The sequence below is a fragment of the Paroedura picta genome, chromosome 3 (genome assembly GCF_049243985.1).
Source record: "Paroedura picta isolate Pp20150507F chromosome 3, Ppicta_v3.0, whole genome shotgun sequence".
In the NCBI taxonomy this organism is placed as follows: domain Eukaryota; kingdom Metazoa; phylum Chordata; class Lepidosauria; order Squamata; family Gekkonidae; genus Paroedura; species Paroedura picta.
In genome coordinates, this window is record NC_135371.1 from 26,667,134 (window position 1) to 26,692,292 (window position 25,159).

General features: G+C 39.9%; 1 protein-coding gene across 15 annotated transcripts in view; it reads right to left on the minus strand.

The window, feature by feature from the left end:
- The window catches only part of FOXP1 (forkhead box P1), a 613,965-nt gene that overhangs the window by 500,682 nt on the left and 88,124 nt on the right, over positions 1-25,159 (minus strand). For all 15 annotated transcript variants that reach the window (XR_013228958.1, XM_077325163.1, XM_077325165.1 and 12 more), the window contains exon 2: positions 21,266-21,377. The gene's annotated coding sequence lies outside the window, so the exon portion shown is untranslated. The remainder of the gene's footprint in view (positions 1-21,265; positions 21,378-25,159) is intronic.

Genomic DNA, 25,159 nt, shown 5'->3' on the forward strand with positions numbered 1-25,159 from the left:
TAAACATACGTCAAGCTAAAGTGCAAACATTGTCACTACCGGCTGCCAAAGACATTCATTAGAGCATCTGCTTGGCATACAGAAGGTCCCAGGTTCAATTCCCAGCATCCCAGCTAAAAGGATTAGGTGGTAAGGGGTATCAAAGAAATCCTGGAGAGCTGCTGCCAATCTGAACAGGCAATATTGCCCTTCACTGACCAAAAGTCTGGGCGGTTTAATGTATTTGTGTATGATCTTGTGTTGATTCCTATGTCAGGAATCAAGCTGAGCCCAGCCCATAGAGTCCATGGTAAGGAGACATCCAAGATTCAACAGTCCATGGAAGATCTTTATTAAACAGAAACTACAGAAAAACTGGAACGCGCCAAACCTGTGGAGCAAAGATCATGGCAGTTACGAAGATACAATAGACACACCAGGGTTATTATAGAGTACATATGGTAGGGGAAGGGGACACAGGCATTTAGGTGGGAGAGCATAGGTCACCAGAGGTGCAAGAATTCCCAGCCGGCCTAATGGCTCGGCTTTGATCCCAACAGTTACATTTCTGTTGAATCTCCGCTGTCTTTGCAAGGTGGAAGGAGCAGTTTGATAAGGCAGGCAGATAGGGATGCCCTGCTGGGAAAGCAGGGGAGTCATGGAGCCAGAGGACAGATTTACAGTTTTACAATGCCTGGCCTTGCCAGGCTACAGAAAGCGAAACCGGCATGAATCAGGGTTCATGACAATCTAGCCTTGAGGTTACATTGGCAAGAATCAGCAGGGCTAGGTTAGCATGATCAAGATAGGGGCAACTGGCAAACTCAGGACAGACAATAGAAAGCATTACAGTCCCTGGAGCCAGTAAATCTTTTGAGCGCATGCTTTTGCCCGCTGGTTTGAGCACCTAGAAGACCCAACTACCTTGGCCTGTTTGCACCTTGCTTTTATCTTGCCCAATCCCATTCCATTTTCTTCACAGATCACTTGCATGCAAATATTTTAAATCTGAATTATTCTTCTGGAATTCATATAAAAATGAAAGAAAACTGAGAAGGGGTATTAAAAATTTGAAAATATCTAGCTTTCAGAATCTAGCCTGATATTTTACACAACTAAACAATTCCTACTTAAATCCCCCAAAGTATTACTGTTCTAGGTGAAGATTTTCTACTACATACTAATGTGCAAGCATTAAGTATAGTTGAGTATAGTTAGTTCTTGAATAATATAGTTGTTTTTTAATTTTTTAAATCAAAACAAAGTAAATTCTATTTATTTCACTAGCATTTGTAGAGCGGCAACAGTTTACTGACAATTGTGCCTGAAGTTGTATCCATAAGACATAGATCCAGCTGAAGACATCAGGTAGAGAGATTAATTGGCTGGCATATCAATGGCAAAGGACAGGGATAAAAAGAAAGTTATTAGGGAATAGATTAAGTGATCTGGTTTGGGAACAGAAAATGAGGCCTGAAGAGGTAGCCAATAGGGAAGCAAGTATCTTGAACTCAGAACTGGAAACACAGCACAAAAACCCATTGTTGTGACTTATTTTCTCAGTTTGAGAATAAAGGGTTGATCTTTTTTATAGAGTGGCAGAATGCCAGCCCCCATGTGTCTTGCTGAACCTCAAAGTAACACTCAGTGGGAATAAACAAAATCTTCTATCTTCCAACGTGGATTCTAGTATCAGAGCAACATTGTCTTTCTTCTTTCCATCTACTGTTCCTTCCAAAATCTCCTCTGCCCTCCAGTCTTACACAAAAGCCCATGAACAAGTTCATTCCCTTTATACTTTTATTCAGCATTTTGATGTTAACTGGTTCCAATGTTTTCCCTTCTGGACATCAGAATACCTTCTATGTCCATGCATCTTCCTCCTGACTGTTTGATGCTTTACAATCCAATCAAAGTGCTACACTTACGTTCTCTTTATTCTAAGCATCTTAAGCTAATATGTACAGGGGACAGAAAGCAAAAGGGACTTTATTTTCCTAGTCAGAGTTTTTTCTGAACAGTCTAATGTAGAACTCACGTCTTCATCCCCCCACTGTATCCCAGTGAGATGCATGGGCTCCTCAAGCAGCAATTGTTGAGAAAGCTTAAGGGGTGAGACATTTAATACTTCCTGTGTCTATGCAAAAATCAGTTCTAGTTTGATTTCCCTTGCACTGCAGCTCTTCTCTAACATGCCCACAACCAATTTTCACTGCGCACTATGTGATCAGTTTGAGAAGCTTCCAATACCTTCTGTTATAAATTTTAGAGACGTAGCATCCTACTATTCTGACTTAATTTCTCAAATTCCATTTAAGATATAGCAGATATGAAATGAGCAACACTGCTTGGAAATCTGAAGTATAACAAAGGCATCTCTACAAGGATTTTCATACAGGGTCTGGAAATGTAATTACATTTAATTTTTATTATACAGTCATGCAATCACTAGAGGTATGGTACATTTTATTGGTTTTCATCATGTAATTGTGTGCTTCGTTGCTTTTCAACCATTTTTTTTTCTTGTTGTGGGAGGTGTTATAACTTTGGATAAACTACTTGCTTGAGGAAGAGACTGGGATACACCATTATAGTATAAATTGTACTTCCAAATTAAAACCAACCCCCCCCCAAAAAAACATATGCAAATCTTTTTCATATTTGCTGTATTTCAAAGCAATGATCAAATTGAACATACTATTTGTGGTAGATAAAAGACAGTCATTAGTGATTACGGCAAACCAAAATAAAAAGGGAATCAGTTCTGACTTGACTTCACACAAAAATGTGAACCAAGAATTCAGAGCTTCACCTCAAAGACAGAAGTTTTAAACTCACCTCATACCAACACAACCCTTCCTATAACCCTTATGTGAAATAAATTATAACAAAAACTGTTAAATGACAGGCCTGTGTCACAAAATCACTATGGAGTGATAAGGGCAACCCTGGAAGAGGCCTTACTAAGGATACTGCTCAGAACTCCATGGATGCAGCCTACATAAATTGCATCTTCTTCCTTTGTTGTGACTTGGGGACCTGGACTAAATTTAAAAGCAAGTTGCTGACTTCCAAATTTCTGACTTATACAGTCTCAACACAAAATGATTGCACACAAAGCTTATTCTCTTACTTCTAATTTTAGTCCTAGTTTAGTTAAATACCAGCCAATATGACTGGTGACCTTTGTATATTAAATAAAGAGGAAAATGAATCAGGTGAAAATACTGAGGAAGCTAACAGAACAGTTTTTAGCAATGTTGTGTTTTGGATTATATCCTTACACCAAAGTTAGAACTTTAAAGGGATGAGGTACTCTGTTGAGCAGAGTCGTAAAAATGGCCCAGTACTCCAGGGTAACTGTATCCTGACTTAGTAAATATTCTGGGTATTGGCTGAACTTCCCACAAGAAATGAGAATTTAAGAGATAATAAAACTTGTTACATTATCCACCCTACATCTAATAATTATTCACTAGCTTAATGGAAAAGGTTAACTGCTTTATCTGGAATTCTTATATTTTTCTATTAAAATGTATTTCCCGTCAATAGCTGCCTCAGACTGAATAAAAGACAAAATACCACGTAAGATAGATTCAAGTGGGTAGTTGTGTTGGTCTGAAGCAGCAGAACAAATTTAAAGACCAGTGGCACCTTTAAGAACAACTAAGTTTTAAGCTATATTCAAAATGAATAAAACCTTTTTGATCTTAAAAATGTCAATTTGTTCTACCACAATAAGATTAACATTCCCATTTGCTTTTCTAAGACAGATTTCTGTACCTGTAATACTTGTGCCTCAGGCAGAAAACCAACAGGTCCTGTTTTTAATGGGGTTTTATTGGGGTTTTTTATGAAGGACTGTTGTAACCCACCATGAGCCAGCTTCGGGAGTGGCAGGAAATAATAATAATAAATAATAATAATAATAATAATAATAGTAGTAGTAGTAGTAGTAGTAGTAGTAGTAGTAGTAATAGTAGTAATAATAAATTATTGTACCTGAACATTTCCTTGAACATAACTGCCCAAAACTCAGTAAGCAAATGATTTTATAAATTTACTCAATATAATTGAAAGCCATCTTCACAGCTATTCTAGCCCCCGGAACAGCGCCAAACACTATGTTGCATTTTACAGGAAATATTTAAAATACAGTTCATTCCTTGTTTTCCTTGCACCTGCTTCTGTGGAAAGGGGTTTAATTCATATATAAAATCCAGGAATGGTTTGGCTTTATACCAACAAAATTTGGGCTGATGCATTTACTCCTCCTTACATACTCTGAGTGCTTCCCATACTTCCTGTGAGAAACCATAGCTTGCAATTATGTCGAGAATTTCTCCAGTTCAGATGTAACAACAGTCTAGTTTTCTGAGGATCAGGGTATGTAGGGAGAAATCAAATTTCAAAGGGAGAAAGCAGAGGAATCCTACAGTAATGGGGCATTATTATTAGTCATTATTTCCAAACTATCAGTAATTTATTTCCCCTTACAGAGGCCAAATTAAAGGTCTAATCAACGACAACATGCAATTCTGTCAAATAGAATATTTACAAATTCATCACCTGCAAGAGAGCATCTAATGTTTCCCTCCTCTACTCTTTTTTCTTTCTCATTCCTGTAGTATCTTTTCCTTTTTTCTTCACTCTTTCACACAAACCAGCCAATTTACCTTTATCCAACCCCCCAACCCCCTTTCAGCATTCTCTCCTCACTTCCCTCCGGCAGCCTCAACTCTGCAAATCTGAGTGCTTTTTTTATTGAGTTTGTCAAAAGATACTGCTTGTCTATTTGTGGTTACCATCTCCAGATTTAAGTAGCCATAGTTGAAAATTAGATATATTGATGATTCTGCATTACAGCACAGGGACTATACTACTTACGAATACACACAGAATCACTCATTTATTTTTTATTTACAATATATTTGTATATATGCCCTTTCTCCTGGCATAGTCAGTGTACAACAGAAGCACTATAGAACACCAAAACAACACAGCAAAGCAAATGAAACAACAAATTGTGTGGCCGACTATATCTTTGGAGCACAATGAAGAAAAGGTGAAAATAAAGTCTATTGTGTTTCCTTTAAACAATGATAAGAGTTGATGCTGAAATCTGAGCTGAACAAGGTCCCAGTATATCCTTGTTTCAACGGTATTTCAGCAGCAGCAGCAAAAACCTAAACAGCCCAGAAAGCAGCTCTAAGAAAGAACCTAACTCAAAGTGGCCATTTTAGCTTGTCTTGCTTGAGTGATCAGATTGAGCCTGTAGTGCATCTCTACTCTAGGTCTGTCCTCTAAAACAGCCACTTGGAGCTTGGTTCCTTCTTAGAGCTGTTTTCTATACTGTATAGGCTTTTGCTGCTAATGAAATAGTCAATACACAAGGCAGATGACTACAACAGATATAACAGAAAAGTAATCAAACTTGGTCAGTAGAAAAGAGAAACCAGGCCAACAAAGAGTAAGGAGATTCAACACAATAGAGATGGACACCGGCCAAAGCACTGCACAGTTGAGGGAAGTGGTGTGGAATCGGGGATGGTGCTGACAGCTGTGCCATGGGATCGCCAAGAGTCCATCACGACTGAATGGCTGACAACAAGTTAAACTAGAAGCCATACAAGATGCCCCATAAATCTTAAATAATTCAGTCTTGCAATGCTGTTGGAAAACCACAAGACTAGATCCTTTGCTCAACTCTTCCGAGAGCCTGTTCTATGGCAGCTGAGAAGCAACAGAAGATGCTCCTGCCTGGGCCATCACAGACAATTCCTCAAGAGTGAGTGGACTGTTGGGAGACACTGTTGTGAGGAACAGTCATGATTGAATGCTCTCTTACACACCAGCATGTTGTGGGAAAGTATTCCAGCCATTCTATGTGCAAGGAGCTATTTGTTCAACTCATTAATTTATTTTTTAAAAATTATAGTGCAGCTTTCTACTAAAAAAAAACACTCAAGGCACCTTATAAACAGAACAAAAATTGTAAATAATATCAAATTAAAATAACCGAATGAATAAAGTGAACCATTCTTTAAGGGCAGGCACTAAAATCCATTCCACAGTTCTTGTGTTTTTTCACCTCCATTCAAAAGTGGTACAAGAGGGCTGTGCCATACACTTTTACATAGATAGATAAGTACAGGAAGTCCTATATATCAGGGACCAATCCCCGGTCCGTGGAAGGTCTCAGTACCAGGCCTCCGGCAGCCGCACCTGCCTCCCCCCCCCCCCCCCGCAGCGAGAAGCTCGCCAAAGTGGCCGCTTCGCTTTCGGCCCGGCTAGCTTCTTGCTGTGACAGGGGGGGGGAAGAGGTAGGCGCGGCCTCCGGCACTCCAGCAGACACAAACATGCATGCACAGAGCTGCCACGCATGCACATTAGCGCCCCCTGCTGGTGAAAATGTCCATGTGTGGCACCCGGGCCGGCAGCTCTCCCCCACCCCCGGAGGTGGTCCTCAACTGGAAAAAGGTTGGGGACCGCTGCTATATATGTATCTCACTCTGAATGCGGCTCCATACTACAGATAATGGAAGATTTTTCTATAAATTTCCAGGCTCGCAGGAAACTGCAAAATAATGTTTAAAACCAAGAACTCAAACCAGGCAGTCTAGCTAGATGTAGTTTTGAGGAGAAAGTGTCTTCAGCATGCTCCAAACTCCCTGCCATAAGCTAGCCAGCAGTGACTGGGGGAGGATGTTTTGATGGACAGCATATCTTCCGTACTTTCTGTTCCAAACCTCCCCCACCGCTGGTGGCCTGTTGATCAGTACGTGGAATGGCAAGAAAGCATGCAGGAAGTTTGCTCTCCTTAAATATTTGAAAGGTTGTCACTTGGAGGAGGACAGGGAGCAGTTCCTGTTGGCAGCAGAGGTTTAAACTATGTGTAGAACAGTACTGACTAGATATTTGAGGGTGGGATTTTATAGTCAGTATATAGCAGCAGAACTCCTCCTCACTGGTAGTCTTTAAGCAGCAACTGGACAGACACTTCTCATGGATGCTTTAGGCTGACCCTGCACTGAACAGGGGGTTGGACTAGATGGCCTGTATGACCCCTTCTAACTCTATGATTGTAAGTTGTTTCCACCACTATCGTCCTTTCCCCAGTCATTGCTTACCAGTTGTCCAGTTATCTGCTCCAAGCCTAACCATCATCACCTGGTCAGCAAAAGCACCCTTTTCACAAAGTGGGACACAAGGGAAAGAAGAATGGAGGGGCCCTATCTCAATGAGTCACATGATCCCTTATTTCTCCATATTTACAAAGGACCTTTATACTCCTTTTCACTCCATATGAAATATGCTGTAATACGTTCCTGTAAAATTTAGAAACTTATATTCTGTATTCAATTGAAACATCATAAAAAGGAAAGTCAAGGAAGTATATGTAGGCTGCAATGACTTGTCTAACTATAACTATTTCCTTAATAAATATATCTTAAAATAACTTCCTAGTCATTTGCAATGGTGTAAAAATAACACTGGATTCAAATTATTATATAGACAATTTCACAGAATACAATCTCAACTGAAGGATGCTGTTCAAACTTTGTTATTCTATAAGAATGCAATGATTTTAGCCATTACTTCCCCCTTTTTGTATTATTGCCTTTATAATAGTACAGCATCCACGTAACCTTGACATGCTAATCACCTTAGTAACAAACAAGTGTACCATATTCATGCATAATTGAAATCCCAATGGGATATTTGATTTAATACACAGATAGGTTAAAAGGAATTTAAATAGATAGTATTTCAACAGTATTAAAAATGTCATTGAAGCACTTAATTTTAGTGCAGAATGGAACCAAGTATACCACTTGCAGAAATCAAAATGCTAAAATGTTTTTTTAAAAACTGCCTAAAATTCAAAACCTGACAAATTCTAAGAACAAGAAAGATGCAAAACACGAAAATAGTACTAAAGTGAATAGAAATAATTGTAGTAACCAGATATTTTTGCTATCATTGTGAATGACCCAAATGTCCCTTATCACTTCTGTGCCACAATAAACGGGTTGTATAGCACAGTTAGACGATTATATTGATTGTGTGCAGAAGAAATTGTAGATCCACTGCTATTAATGTTAATTCTGGAAAAAGATAAAAAGATACCCACATACAAATTAAATCTAATCAGTATAGTCACATTACAAGTAGTTAACTGGAACAATACATCAGACCCCAAAAGGTTTAGATCAGGGGTAGTCAAGCTGCGGCTCTCCAGATGTCCATGGACTACAATTCCCAGGAGCCTCCTGCCAGCGAATGCTGGCAGGGGGCTCCTGGGAATTGTAGTCCATGGACATCTGGAGGGCCGCAGTTTGACTACCCCTGGTTTAGATCATATAAGTATTGGACAGGATGGTTTTGGCAGTGCACTAGTTTCACAGAAATCTTTTTAAGTATCAGCCCGATGGAGCAACCTAAACAGCCCTCAGAGTAATACATAAAGTATTGGCCCCGTTACTACATTCTTGCTCCCAGAGTGGAAACCTCCAAGGTGGTTATGGAGACTGGAAGACTATACAACCTCCTTTCAGAGCAGTCTGATACTTAACCCTACAGGGCTTGAAAAAGGTTCCTCCTGCGAGCTAAGCCTTGCTATGCCATACTGCCAATGAAGGATTCAAATTGATTCACAATGTATCTTATTCCTGTGTGGTTACAGAAGTGGTATGTGAGGTGTAACTCCTGCTCCTATTCCTCCTTTTTTATTTTACTATTCATCAGCTTCTTGCTGGCCCAAAGGTGAGTGCCATCTTGTTCACGGCAGGATTAGAACTCTTAGTCCTGTTACCCACTCTAGTGCTTTTCACCACACAGCAAATGGAAATATAACTGCAAGAGTTGCTGTAAATACCCTTATCCGCATTTTTGCTGCTGCCAGAGCGTCTATATCTCCCCTTGTCTTCAAAATGCTGCTCCTCAGAGCATTCTCCTCTTGAGATCTAAATTATTTCCTTCTGGAAGAGACAGTAGGCTTTCTGTGTGCATGCGTGGGGAGGAGGTATTCTCTGCTAAGTGGAGGCATTTGGGTGGCATGGTCAGTCTTCCTTTCTTGTGTGTGTCTGCCTGTTAAAAGGATCCATAGTTTCTAGGAAAGGTTTCAAATTTCCATCTGTAGAATGCCCAGAAACATGGTAGCTGCTGTATATAATCAGAGTTTTTCCTACCATATAGGGTGCTGTGTTTCCTATGCTTCTCCCTTTGTTGTGTGTTTAATCAAACATTGTTTGCAGTCTTCGGTCTTTCTCTCTCCAACTGCTAAGCAGCGGTATTGTGAACTCCAGTATAGTTGCTTTACTCAGCTCCTTGGAATTGACTCTTCCTTGCAATTTGAGAGAGCACAGGACACTGACTACCTACAAAATCCAGGGTTTAGGGATGCTCTGTATATGCCCATCTGTATATGCCCTTCTGACAAACTACCATGTACCCCTCTTCCTCCCACATGGGGATTTCAAGAACAATTTTTCAAACTTAAACAGCTTTGATTAAAAATAAAAGTTGAAGTCCATTGACACCCCTCCCAAAAAAACCCAGTGCATAAACACAAGCATGTCTCTTTCAATTTAAGACTCAAGACACCTTTATTGGCATAGCCCTCTTTCAATCATATTTGAGATCTCCTAATCCATCTGCTCCTGGAGAACAACTGTAAAAGCTATCGTTGTGGCTGCACGTGGCTGAATGCAGCAAACACCAAACAACCCATTCAGCATATATATAGCTACTACATCCATTAAGAAACCTGTCTTCCTGTTTCTGAATTCTGGGGTTTTATATGGACAGTTTAGCATGTGGACACTTGAGTAGAGGTATAGTAAAGATTCACGCATGGAGTATCTACAAAAAGTGGGTCCATGCCGCCAATGCAAACCAGGAGGCACAGAAAACAAATCTCCAACATGTGGTGTGCAATGTTGCTGTTGCCATGGTAAATATTCATGTTTCAAGAGAAGTGTTAAATCTTGTATCAGAAGTCAAATTGGCTGCCAAGACACATTTTCACAAGTAAGGGAATTTTTGTCTTTTCAGAATGGAACCATTTTTCGGTTGACACTGACTTTTCCTTAAAATAAATTCCTGAGTAACTCAGCCAATCACACTTGAGTGAGTCCAAAAAAATGAATTACTCTATTCCACTAAAGTACTGTCAACAGTTTTTGTGTGTTCATGAAAGTGCTTTAAGAATTATTTAGAAAACCTGATATTCTGATACTAATAAATATTTAAATAGCTCAAAAAAGACCTTCAGTACAGCAATGAAAAGTCATTCAGATTATTTTATAACATTTCAAAATGAGAAGAAGGCTAGAAATCTTTCAAAAGTTTCCTGGCCACGTTCCTTCTAAAAATGAAAGAACCAATCTCCACCACTGGTAATATGGCCACAAATATAAATGCCTGAAGAAGAACCTCAGATCAACCAACTTGTATGCAGAAATTCTATAAAGTTCCATCCACAATGGAAAAACATTTATTGTTTGTCTTCTGTTGACAAAGACATTACTCCAAAAGACGCATATACCCTTTGAGTACAAGTCTAAAGGCTTTAAAGATCTGAGATTTTCTTTTAAGAGTGAAGAAAATAATATGAGATTTAACTCTTCTCAGTTTTCTACAGGTCAATCACATCTGTAAGTACATGGGTCCCCAACTTTTCTGATCCTGCAAGCACCTCTGGAATTATGAGGCAATGTGGTGAACACAACAGCAAAATGGTTCCTGCAGGAGGAGTAGCTCACCACAAAATAACAGGAGGTGAGGCTATACATAAATCTTATAGGAACTCTTCAACATTTCAGTAAGAAGTTCTATATAATGCAATTTCTTTTAATCTGCATAGCCAATCAGAAGCCCTACAAGCAGACTTCAAGCAGTGGCTGAACAGATACTTATCAGATTAGGCTATTCCTGCACTGAGCACGGGGTTGGACCAGATGGCCTGTATGGCCCCTACAACGCTATGATTCTATGAATGCCTCACCTGACCCCACCCACTCTCAAAAAAAATTTGGTGGGTGCCAGGAAAGGTGTCAGAAGGTGTTCAGATATCTGCATGCACACAAAAGCTTATACCTTGAATGGAACTCTTTTGGTCTTAAAGATATCATTGGTCTCAAACTTTGTCCTGCTGCTTCAGACCAACACCTGAATCCATCTCCAAGTAACTGTTATGAAAAATGGGTTGTTTAACTAGCATTCTTCTTCCTGCAATGGAAAGAGCCCTCTTAACATTATGTGGTAGAGGATATTAAGTTTCTCTTTTTTGTTTTCTAGTTCATTCTATTACGGAAGGGGCAAACAATCTTCTCACTACTTAAATAAAACACTTTGACTATTATTTTTAAGGCAAAATAATGTGGACATAAGCAAGTTTAAGTTCCTGACTTTCTGTATGTTTGAATATTGACCCACCTGATCCCACTCAGTTTTTAATAAGTCAAACAGTTTCAACTACCTTTCTGACTTCTTGTGGCTGTCAGAAATTCTCTGATAGGAAATTACTTGATATTGCTCCGTTGGCAAAATAAAGGACTTCTCTCTGAAGCCTAGTACTGAAAATATCTTTTTAACTAACCAGATACTGAATGAAAATTAAATTTTATCCATGGCCACCAAGATGGGGGAGGGGGATAAAAAATTCCAGGATTTAGTTCCATGTTTTATTTGTGTTGGACCTGGGTACTGTTAGGAGGAGTCCTGGTCTGGGGGCTGGTTGCCTTCAGGGATTAGAGGGGATACTTATTAAATTTGCAGACGATACTCAACTGGGAGGGGTAGCAAACACAACAGAAGACAGCAACAGAATACAGGATGATCTTGATAGGGTTGAGAAGTGGGCTAAACTGAATAACATGTTCAATAGAGACAAACGGAAAGTTCTGCATTTAGGTAGGAAAAACCAAATACACCAATATAGGATGGGTGAGACTTGTCTTGCAGTAGCATGTGCGAAAAGGATCTAGAAGTTTAAGTAGACCATACATTGAACATGAGTCAGGAGTGTGATTCAGTGGCTAAGAAGGCAAATGAGATTTTGGGCTGTATCAAACGGAGTATCATGGCCAGATCACGGGAGGTGACGGTACTGCTGTATTCGCCAGTTTGGTGTACTGGTTAGGAGCACGGACTTCTAATCTGGTGAGCCAGGTTCGATTCTGCACTCCCCCACATGCAGCCAGCTGGGCTGGGCTCGCCACGGCACTGATAAAACCTTGGGCTCGCCACGGCACTGATAAAATTGTTCTGACCGAGCAGTGATATCAGGGCTCTCTCAGCCTCATCCACCCCACAGGGTGTCTGTTGTGGGGAGAGGTAAGGGACGTTGACTGTAAGCCGCTTTGAGCTTCCTTCAGGTAGAGAAAAGCGGCATATAAGAACCAACTTTTCATCTTCTTCTTCTTCTATTCTGCTCTGTTTCGGCTTCACTTGGAGTACTGTGTTCAGTTCTGGGCATACCAGTTGAAAAGGGTAGACAAACTGGAGCGTGTCCAGAGGAGGACAACAAAGAAGGTGAGGGGTTTGGAGACCAAGACATATGAAGAAAGGTTGGGGGAGCTTGGTCTGTTTAACCTGGAGAGGAGACGACTGAGAGGGGATCTGATAACCATCTTCAAGCACCTATATTTTACCAGTATTTTACCTACTTTTGTGAACCGCTGCGAGACTTTTGGAGAGTGGAGGCACAGAAATAATAAATAAATAAACAAACAAATAAACAAACAAACAAACAAACAAATAAATGCTATTATTAGTCTTATCCATGACATAATTTGTTCTTTTGTTACTAAAAGGAAGAAAACAATACTGACAATTAAAAATAGTTATTGCACAAGGACAATAATTATTTTTCATGTTTTAAGAAAAGAATGAATATCTCCATTAGCATCATAATAACAGATTGACATATGATTGTGTATAATGGCTTCAGTGGAACCATTATGGTCCATCAGCAAATAATATACTTTTAAAGTTGTCTAACTACATATTTACACTTGTCACATCTCATACATTTCAGTGGCAGAATTTAAAATGAACACAACAAAATGACATAAGAACAAACAACCAGAAAACACTGTGCTAAGATTTAAAAAATCAGGTTTGTCTAACAAAAAGAATTATGGAAATTATTGGCCCAATACTGCCAAAAGAAAATATATTTGTCACAGGATATTGCCTTAAAGGTAAAGGTATCCCCTGTGCAAGCACTGGGTCATGTCTGACCCTTGGTACCGACCTCAGAAGGATGTAAGGCTGAGTCGACCTTGAGCCGGCTGCTGGGATTGAACTCCCAGCCTCATGGGCAGAGCTTTCAGACTGCATGTCTGCTGCCTTACCACTCTGTGCCACAAGAGGCTCTTCGAGGCTCTCTTGCCTTATATCAGTACAAATTCAAAAAATTAAGCAATAAGAAAGAGCAAATAACTGGGCAAACCTAAAATCAACTAGGGTTGCTTTTGAAAATGGCACAATCTGAAACCAGATTGTATCCAAACAGGTACAAAAAACCATGAAATTTCAAAGATGCCTATCAAAATCCATGGGCAAGTCCTACCTGCTTTCAGCACCTATGGGGGCACCTGGGGTTCGCAGAACAATCTAAAAACTGGGAGGGGGCACAAATTTTAATATACCAATTCCATGTCTCAGCAGTCCCTTTCCCACGAGCACTGCCAAGTGATCAATCTCAACTCTCTGAAAACCATTTAAAATTTTGTTTGCAAAGAACTTCCAGAACTTGAGACAAATAATTCACAAAGCAAATTTTACTGGCAATTGGTCTACAGCTCTTTGTTCAAGCACTGTTAGCAGCAAAGAATTAATGAAGGATAAGATGGGCAGACTCAGCATCCCCCCCCCCCCAAGACAATGTTGTTCTGATGTGGCAGCCTACTGTACCCCTTTCAGCAAGGTTTTTGTCACTTCAAAAAGGATCTGGACAAAATTGAGAGGGTTCAGAGGAGAGCAATAGGAATGATCCAGGGCCTGGGGACCAAGCCCTATAAGGAAAGAGTAAGGGATTTGGGGATGTTCAACCTGGAGAAGAGGAGGTTGAGAGGGGACATGATTGCTGTCTTTGTGTATCTGAAAGGGCAGAGAAAGGTTCCTGTTGGCAGCAGAGGATAGGACATGCAGTAATGGATTTAAACTATGTGGAGAATGATATTGGCTAGATATCAGGGGGGAAAATTCACAGAGTCGTTCAGCAGTGGAATTGACTGCCTAAGGAAGTGGTGAGCTCCTCCTTACTAAAAACTACATAAAAACTATACAGAACTAACTGCACATAAGACCAAACGCGTTTTGACCCTACTGGGTCTTCTTCAGTGGTCAGAATTATAACAATACACTCTATATACAAAGTCTGAACTAATTATAAAGTGTAGCTGAGTGGGATCCTGGAAAATAATGAAAAATATCAGAATGAGCATGATTAGAAAGAAGAGTCTAATATGTGAATCATTGAAACATGAGTGGTGATTTACTGTCTTACTGGCTTACTGATTATGGCTTCAACCAATATGTAATTTTTTTTTTACTTTTTGGAGGCCACCTCCTATGGCATATGATTCTAGGCCATGATCTGTAAAAACCCGGACTTGTCCTTTTTCAGTAGCTGCCACAATGCTGTTTACAGCTGAAAATCAATGAGTGCTCTAGTGTTAACAAACCTGACTAACATGAAAAGAAACCATGTTGGGCTGGAACATATAAAGACAGATCCATAATCAAAATAAGTGTTGTCTTGTTAATAGGTTAGTGCTAGCATTTTTCAGAATTATTTGAAACACAAAGGTCATTTCTAGTAGCAGCTGCAGCTCTTCATAGCTTTTGCTTTTATGAATGAAACTGTGCATTAAGCAATGCATGATTTTACCAAGGAAACATTCCTGTGATTGTAGCATCTGGGAAAAGTACTGCAATAACAATATTTGCTGCTCACTGCAGTCACCGTGAGTTATAAGTAGTTAAGACTTATACTCTTCCATGTCTATAAAGGAAGCTGTATGGCCATGGATAACTTAGGGCTTCTCATGTACATGAGGAAAGTAGGTGTTTAAAGTAGCTATCAAAGCTTCAGATTCTGGTTTTGCAGCTATTATCATACCTGTTCTTTCCAGAAAAGAAGGAGAAAATAAAGAAGACAGAAGCAGGTATTTGGGACTTTGAATTATTGCCTGTATTATTATTTAGGGGTTAAGCCACTTGGGAAATTTTTTCTTTGGACAGCAAGCAGGTTTCAGGGGGGCATGCATTATGTGAATTCCAACTAGTATCGTTTTGACAATTGTGTTTCCATCACCTACTAGAAAAGAGATATTGTGAATATGTGATTTCTACACCATTCACTTGCTCCTGGTTGTTCATTCTCATTCTATTAATGGAAAAACTGAGGGATGGGACATAAAGAGGGACAGAAGAAGTGCTGCAGCTTCATGCTGTTGCCATTTGAAAGAAGTCACCAGGTCAGCAGGAGTATGTGTTGTTGACAGTATGCAGGCTCTCTGTACTCGCCTTCCACTGCATTTCAGATATATCAATACAAAAAGTAAACAAGTCCAATACAGAGATGAAAAGAAACAAACAAACAAAGAGGTTTGCTTTCCCACAAATCTCCGCTGACCTCACAGCAGGCTGCTGAATAAGCAGTAGCATATGTTTATCTGATATATGTATATGCCTGTTTGTATGTTTTATATATTTCCCAGTTATAGAGAAAATGCATGTTAAACTCTGCCGCCTTTTCAAAATGTTTTATTTTTCAATGGCTGAGGTTCAAATATTTAGCTCACTGTATCAAGCAGAAATATTTAGCTCACTGTATCAAGCAGAGCCATTGGGGTCAGCCTTTGTCCCACAGCACCAGCTAACATAACCAAGTTGGGACTGGAGTGACCCAGCTGGGGAACAGCAGCACCGGAGCTGGCTCTCTGCCCATGGCACTGCTGAGTGTGGCCAGGAAGGTTGCCTGAGGAATGGGGTTTACCTACAGTGTCTTGTCGCAGAGCAGGGCTGACTCTTCTCTCTTAAGTGGCTGAAAGGGAGGAGGAGGAGGAGGAGAAGGAAGACTGGCAATTGGAATGTCATCGGAATTACATGCACGGTTTTAGAAGTTATGTCTGTTGCCCTCCATCTACGCCATTTTTTTTTGAAACTGGATTATATCTTGTGTCAGAATAAGGAAGATGACACACCTCGGGTCCTGAGATGCTCAGGAGAAAGAGGGGAACATATATATATAATAAATAAATAACTATATTCTACAGCTCACAAAAGAATTAGCTGAACCACAGTATCTGCAAGATGCAGTTCTGTGTCCAGCCTTTATTATGATGAGATCAGGGTCCTGCGGGATCTTAATCAGTAAAACCAAGCTATTTAGCCCGGCCTAGATGAGGGCCTAGAAATAGTAATTGAGATTCCTGCTTCAAAGTCCACTCCAAACAAAATATCTAAGAATGTATATGACTTTCCTAAGTTCAGCTATTATCTACCCTCCTACAAAGAGGAGACAGCCTGAAGGTTGTATAAATGGAATTGTTTTTTAATTATGAATTTTAGAGTTTTAAAACCTAACAATTGTTGTATATTTTAATTTTTTTAAGCCACCCTAAACCTCTAGGGAAGGACAATTATACTTTAAAAAATAAATTATATATACACACATACACACACAAATCAGGTAGGCAACAAAAAGCCCACAAAGACCATAGCTGGGCTACCAAAGCTTCTCTCCTGGATAGCACATTACCATACAAAAGCAGCACAGAGCTATAAAGCCCAGTGAATATCCTTCTCAAATGGATATGACTTATAATCCTTCCTCTGCCTACCCTTGGTATAGTGCTATTCCATTAGGAACATTACAGAACAAATGGAAAATAATTGGTTACTTTGGGAGATGAACGAGAGAGACAGGGAAAGTGCAGAAAGGACAACAATTAATGAGAAAAGTTCTTCCGCATAATTTATGAAGTCAGCTGTCCAATTTCATGAATGCAGCTATTTAAAAATATTTATAAACACATTTAGTACAAAGATGCCAAGTGGACAAAATGCCATAACAATACAAGGAACCTCTTTCATTTGATGATGTGTGATATTTTTTGAGCTCTCAACTCCTTAAGGACATAGGCTGTGGTGGCTATAATTCTCACAATTAATATATGTATGAAGTTATGCAGTTCATATTGCCCAATGAATTCAGATCCACCTACGGTGCGCAAACATATCTATATAATCTGTCACCTTCAGCAGAATTCATTAAAATAATGTTATATCCCCCTTGCTAAATGTAATTCTTTTAATTGAAATTTAATCTTACTGCATTATTTGGTAGATTTTTAATTGACATTTGTGGTAATTAATTGGTAAGTATTACAGCTTTGTCTGATGAATTTAAAACAAAATTTGACACAGAGATTGGCTAGCCACTGCTGGGAACTGCCTGCTGGGAACATTTCATCATTCTTTCAGCCCATCCTGCTGATCATAAGTTGGAGGGAAAGATGGACTCTTTCTTACAGTCAAGAATTACATTACTAATATATTCCATTACCACCACGCAAATGTCATGTTAATTTCTGATCATCATCAAGTCAGACAATGGTTTCCACACTGGAAACTAGCCAATTAGTTATGTGGAAAAATATTCTGCCAATTATGTTACTTGAATTAGGTTAAGGACTCAAGAGAAAGCAAAATAAGCCCTTTGAAACTACTTCAGAGATAAAATGTAAGTTGACACTGTCTTCATGTGCTATATAGGACGTTATACAATATGATAGGCAGCTGCCAACATTCATAACTGTTTATGAAATCTAGCTGTTCTTTATTATGGCAGCTAAAATCGGAATTTTTTTCACCAATATTTGGTTCATTGTGTTAGGAGGGAAACCAAAATAGATAGGATCAAGCACACCAGGCTTATAAAACACATTAGGCTGTATATATTAAATTGTTAAAATTACATCCCCTCTTCCTCCTCCTCCTGCAGGAAAGTTTCATGAAGAAGGGGGAGGAGAACAAAGATTACTTCGACTGCTGTCAGTGTTAAAGGACAAAGTAGGATATCATTGGCTGCTGTTCTATACTGGCATGGAAGAAAGCACAGTAAGCACTTAAAACTAAGTATCTGTATCCTCTTTCTAACAACCATCATGGACATCCTTTTAGAGAATTCCCTTTGTTCATAGATATGTGAATGACATGTCAGAAACAACAGCAACAGTAATTTCCCCTGTTTGCCAAAGGTCATTGGAAAGCAGAAGGGTGAAAGCCTGCAATAAAATAAAATCTAGCCATTTTACCTGCCATCAGAAGTCTCATAGGGCCCTAAAATTCAGAGTTGACACAGATCTGATTTCACTTAAATATCTTCCACACCCTGTCTGCCAATGGCTGAGCTGCTGCCATGTCACAGAATGTTCAGAACCATTTAAACTTCTCAAAAGTAAGCTGCCTGACTAGGGACAGAAAGGTTAGTGGCAAGAATCACAGAAACCTTTACTGCATGGAGGACTCTGTGCCAGGCTGCAGCATGTGTTTGAGCTGGGACAGGTTGTGGAATTGTACAGCCTGACTTTTACCTTCCAGGCGGCCCAGGCCTGACATAGCTCCTGTTGACACCCAGGGCATAAAAAAAGAACGTGGATTAATCCACGCTCCCTTACCATGGGGTAAATGAGGGCCTGAGTTAGGCCAGACCTGAGATAGCCCCAGGCTGGCACCAATGTCATGCAGAAACAGGAATTTGCCCCGCAACCGGACAAGCAAGCCAAATTCCTGGTGCAAAAAAGGCCAGAGAGGCAAAAAGGAGGTCTGATTACAAGTCCAATGTTCCTCGGGTTGCCAGCCATGCAATAGCAAATTGCAGGAGATCTGCTGGGAGGTTCCTGAGGAGAAAATTTCAAGGAATGTGACATCACTTCCAGGTGATGTTCTAGGAATCCCCTCCCCCCAAATCTCTGTGGTCTTTATCATAAGACTGGGGAATATTCCTAGAGTACCACCATTTTCCCCACACCATTTTTTTCTCTCACTCCTGAAATGATTGAGCATAGGGAGAACAGCAAGGACAGGAGGTTGCCTGCACTCCCCTGAAAAGTGGTAAGCTTAAAAGTGTCCTTTGCATCTATTGTACCCCTTCTTAGTAGCTAGAATAATTAGTAAGAAACTTAAGAAAGTTCCATTTGGTGTAGTCTCTCAAAATATTTTAAGATAGCCATTGTGGGAAGGCATGTGGAAAATACATCAAGTGGAACAGAATTTCCCATTATTTTTTGTAGACCTCTACTTATATTGGAATGATGCTGATGAATTTCTATTGGCTTCAAATGATTTGCTCCTGATGTGAATTAGCATTGTTCTGATCTGAATCAGACGGCAGTTGTTGCTCACTCCTCTGGCATTTAACACTGCTTAAAGGGAGAAGACAATAAATCCCTGTTTGGAGACAGTACTGTTTTTAAAAACTGGCTGGTTATCCATTGCTTTGCTATGTTTAGCAAACTGTTACTGAGAATGGCATACAAATTCATTTGAGTAAAGGAAGAACATACACGTTTGTGCATACATTTCATGTATGGATCCACTCCAAAGTAATAAGAACCTTCTATTTCTCTCTCACACACAATCTGTATGTACGTGAACCAACACTGACCTATAAATACATGTGACTGACCCAAACAGTAGTTCTCGACCTAGCAATGGAGAATTTATCATGGGATGGAATCAGTGGTTCTCAGATAGCCTCAGACAGATGTACACAAGACAGCCTGTGAGGGACAACTTAAATTCTGGCAGATGGTTTCATACTGGAATTGATTTTTTAAAAAGAAGAACTAAGGAACATTTTCAAGAGTTTTTAAAGCAGAATCACATCACAGAATTTTCAGTGGGGTAGTAAAGTATACAGGGGGAGAAATCTACTGCTATCTTTACTCAGACAAGCCTTTAAAGAGAAGCAGTCATGTTACTTTTTTTAGTGGTGATATCATTAAAAGTAAAGGCAACCACTGAAGCTACTGTCATGAAGGCCCTTAATAATTACTAAATAATCATTGCTCATGCTTTCAGCATTTTTTGTCTTCACAAAGTTCTTTCCAGTGTTTCCCCTACAAATTTACATGACTTTCAACCTCTTCTATTAGAATTTGTCTCACATTGCTCTTAAATCCAAACAGATGACTTCTGTGCAAATTTATACAGAACCACCATCCAGTGAATTAGGCTCTTCACAGAGGTCCCCACACTCGGGTTACAGGTGATGATGGAAAGTGCTCTCAAGTCATCCCAGAGAGTTTTCAAAGCAAGAGATGAACAGATGAGGTTTGCCTTCCTCAACATAGATATTCTTGGAGGTCTCCCATCCAAATACTAGCCAGGGATGACCCTGTTTAGCTTTACAGATCTGATGAGACTCAACACTACAGATATCCCAAAGGATTATTGAAATACTCTGTGCACAAACACCTAAAATCCAGTATACTGTGCTATTGGTTTAGTATTGGCAGTGTAAACTGAAACAAAGGAAACAGGGATTAAAAGTATGATTTTATAAACAGGATTCAAAGCTGTGGACTATACAGGTGGTTCAGTGTAATGAGGGCTAGAAAGAGATTCAAAGAAAAGGAGGAGGAGGAGGAGGGGAAGGAGAAGGAGAATTAGATTTTATACCCTGCATTTCACTACTCAAAGAAGTCTCAAAGTGGTTTGCAATCACCTTCTCCACCCCAATATATGAGGCTGCCTTATACCTAATGTCCATTGGTTCATCAAGGTCAGTAATGTCTACTCAGTATGGCAGTGATTCTCCATGGTCTTACATCACCTCCTACCTGATCCTTTTACCTGGAAATGCCAGAAATTGAACCTGAGACCTTCTGCATGCAAAGCAGATGCACTACCACTGAGCCATAAAGCTGTTTCTGACACATTTGGGTAGTGAAAAGTTGGGTATAAAAATGAACTCTTCTTGTAGAAGTGATGCAAACAGATAGCCTGCAGTGGGGAAGGGGACAAAATGGCTCTCCCCATCTCTTCCATCAGCACAGCTCTGCTGTCAGGAGTTGAAAGCAATTTCACTTCCTTCTTCTTCCATGCTGTAGCCTCCCAATCCTCATGGCTTTTATAGTAAATGTAGACCATGCATAGCTAATACACTTGTTACTGTTTCTACTGGCTACTCTTTTAATGTAAAGTAAAATAATATATATTCATGATAGAAAAAGTGAATAACAGTGTAGAATTATTCACTTACCAGTGATAGGCATTACACAAATTCCTTCATGTTGGTGAAGTCTTGCAAGGGATTTAACCCCTTTTCATCTCTAGCGTCGCAGGAAGGATTTGCTCAAACAGTTCTTGGGTTGCTGAAACAAGAAAAACTGTATGATGAATGTTTGGTGAATTGCTACCTTTTTCAATAAGACAATAATTTGTACATGTGAAGGCAGAGGAAACATGACATTTCAAATATAATTTTAATGTACTAGTCATACATTACTACTGTAAATGCAAACAATAAATAACATTTTTCTAATTTCACTGGGCTGTTTCCCTCTGTAATGAAGCAATTCACAGAATGGATCTTTCTATTTGCAGCTTTTTGTTGTCTGTGAAAAACTGCTGCTGGGATTTTGATGACCCTCAGTTTCAGAGGGTGATTCCGTACCAGGTGCGCCACTCTGGGGTGCCATTTGCATGTTGCAGTGAAGCAGTATGCTCCATTGCTCCTTGGGGACACATTTCACTGACAGAATTGGTCTGTCACTTTCTGTGTCCCCATGGGGAATGCAGTCATGGCAGAAAGGCTTCACTACAGGCAGGGTATGCAAAAAACCCAAAATGCTCCATTCGGCCCAACAGTGCTTCGAAGCACTGTGGAGCTGAGTGGGGCATTTTTCGCCCCTCCAGGCCTCCACGGGATGGGGAGGAGCCAGGCCTTGAAGGTCCATCTCTTCCCATCCACATATTCTTCCACCGGGCTAGGCCCTGTTGTTCCCCCAAGCGCTTAAGGGAACGTGGAAAATATCTGCATTCCCTTAAAGCGTGGCAACAGCAGCCTAACACGCGCCAGGCCCAGGAGGGGGCTGGCTCAGTGCAACATCATGTGGAAGCGGTGATTAACCCAACTACCTTATGAGCACCCTCCCAGCCTTTTCCACCAGTGCAGAATTGGCCAGAGTGAGACTGCAAAAGATACAGCTTGAGGAGAACCTGGCACAAATCATCCACATTGAGCTTGCACAAGCTCTTCACACAAGAGAGGAGGGTAATTTATGCAGGTTCTCTTTCTTCCAAGAGCCTCTTGCACCACATTCCAATCTGTTCCAAGCTTCCGGAGCAAACTTTTAGAGGTTCCTGAAGTCTAAGGGTTTCTTTCATAAACTGTAGGATCCAACACATTATGGTCTTCATTTTGCTATATAAGGTTTAAGCTGTCTGCTAACTGACAAAGTGTCACCCAAAGTGTACCCAAAACCTTATACTTTGAATAAAATTGTGTTTGTCTTAAAAGGTGCCACTGAACTCAAACTCTATTTTGCTGCTTCAAACCAGGACACCTGAATTTTTGCTACACAGACCCTCTCAAATTCTCACTTTTTTCTACAAAATTACCAACATACAAATTTACTCATGTCCCTTAAAGGTTATATGTTTCCTTATCTAACAAAACAGATAGTAATTACAGTAAAACCACCAATCAGTGAACTGTGCCAAATTTTAATCTACTTTTACACTGTCAGATCCAATGTGTTTAAAATATATTTTCTGCCCTTTGCTTGACAGATATTGATAAAACCTTGAAGTAAGTAAATGTTTCAGAAAAAAGTCTTTCTCTTGGGTATTTTTACAGCACAACACAATGAAAATTAATCACATTTGGGAGAAAAGAGTACTCTAGTCTGTTCTGAGGGAAACTTGCTGCTCAGCCCTACTCTCCTCTATTCCTTAGGCCCTGAAATAATTTTTGTTTGGGGCTGTTTATTGTAGGGTAGATTTTTGTACTGGAAGGAAGGAAGGAAGGAAGGAAGGAAGGAAGGAAGGAAGGAAGGAAGGAAGGAAGGAAGGAAGGAAGGAAGGAAGAAAGAAAGAAAGAAAGAAAGAAAGAAAGAAAGAAAGAAAGAAAGAAAGAAAGAAAGAAAGAAAGAAAGAAAGTGAGGGCCCCCAAATAGTGGCAAGTCAACTGGTGATTGTTGGAGGCGTGGCCTTGAGGAGTTTCCCTCAGGGCAAAACTGCCCTTCAAAAGGCTTCCCTCTACATTTCGCTAACAGAAACTGACACTGCAAGGCTAGTAGAGGTTGCGTAACAACAGCATAACAGCCACTGAGAGGCCATTCATTTCTTAAAGATACAGGAATTGCTTCTATTATTTGGGGATTTGATTAAGAACCCTGTTTTGTTTTGTTTTAAGATTACAGGGGGGTTTCCTGCAAACCTAGGGGTTTTTTCAGGTTTGTAGAAAGATCTGTCTTATGTGTTCATCTGCCAATATAGGTATCTACAGATGGGTCCAGGCTAAGAATTAGATACACTGATGTCCGCAAAGACTTTGCAAATGTAGTACTGCTAACCTGTACGCCACTGGAGAGAAAATTACACCATCACCTTTCCTGATGCATTTTTGACAGATAATATTCAAGTTGTTAATATTGTTTAAAGCAACAAATGACTGCTTGGAGCAGATGAAATCTGAAATCAAATTTAAGTGCACGGCTAGCAAACAGTCCTTAAAAACAACTGGTGCACACAAACAGGTTTCAAGATGATCTAATATGTGCTGTTTTCTTGTTTACTTCCCTTCTTCAACAATCCCCACTTAGTCAAAATGTCTACAGGGAGCCTGACTGGAGCAGCTGCAAGTTTCCCCAAGGCCAAGGCATCAGGTTGTTTACAAAACAGACCCACCACCAAGCAACAAAACAACACAACACAAAGAATAACTTGCATTTTTACAACATATCTTGTTCAAACCACCTCCAAGAGGGTGTATATTAAGTATTAGTGATGCTTTTAAACCACATACACACAAACACACACACACTTCATTTTTGTCAATGCCCATATCGGAAATGAAAACACACTTTGAAAAATTAGTCTGACTGTTGCCTTTGGGTGGGGCTAATGAATGTCTGGCACCCCCCAGGGTATTCTCAGAAACTTGCTGTCGATTGCTTATTGGAAACTAGAGTTTCTTGGAAATAAGGAAGAGGTAAAAGTGGCTGACACTGTAAGTTAGATGCTACTGAAAGAATCTGAAATCACTTAAACATAATACCTTTGAGTTGCCGAGTTACCCAAGCCAAGGATCTCCTCGTTTATACTTCTGTTGCACTTGTGCCCTACAAGGCAGTGAGACCTTGCTTTCAAACAAACAAACAAAGCAACATTGTAGGAAGAAGCATAATGTCTCACCCTCACCCTACTGGATTGCTTCAGTGTGCCATTTCTGTTGGGTTTTTTTTTTATTGCGATATTTTATCTTATTTGCATTGATTGTTTCAAGACTGTTCAAATGGAAAGCAAGGGTGCAAGCTGCTTAAATTAATGTATTTTCCCTTTTTTGTTTTGAAACAGACAACACAGCTCAGGACAGCAGAGACAACCTCATTGCCCTGTTTCTGTACCTTTATATACTCTGCACTGTCTGTTTCTTATAAGTGTTATATGAGTGGGAAGCTCACAGCCACAGCAGGGCGCCACCCCATGACTTGAAGGGTATGAGTATGGTCTTGTGTCGGGCCACTTATGCAAGGAGGGGGCGAACTGCCAAGTAGCTGAAATAGGGGTCCAAGAATCAAATAAATGAAAAGTTCCTATGGGAAATGGCCAGCATACAGTGGTAGAGCACAAGATTTACATCCGAATTCAAACCCTGACATATTCAGATAAAGGATCACAGAAAATAAGGCTGGAAAAGACATCTGCTTAAGGCTCTAAAAAGGAGTGGTTAATCAGAGCAGACAATACAGAGTTCAGTATGGACTGAGTACATGATGCATATGTTCCCATATAAAAAGGCTCTGAATTACCAGATTCGACAACAAAAAACCCTGCTCGCATTAGTTACCTATGAGTTAAACAGAAGTGTCCATGATCAGTTTTATTAACCCTCTCTGACAAACACTCTGAAGCCATCCAATCTGAAAAA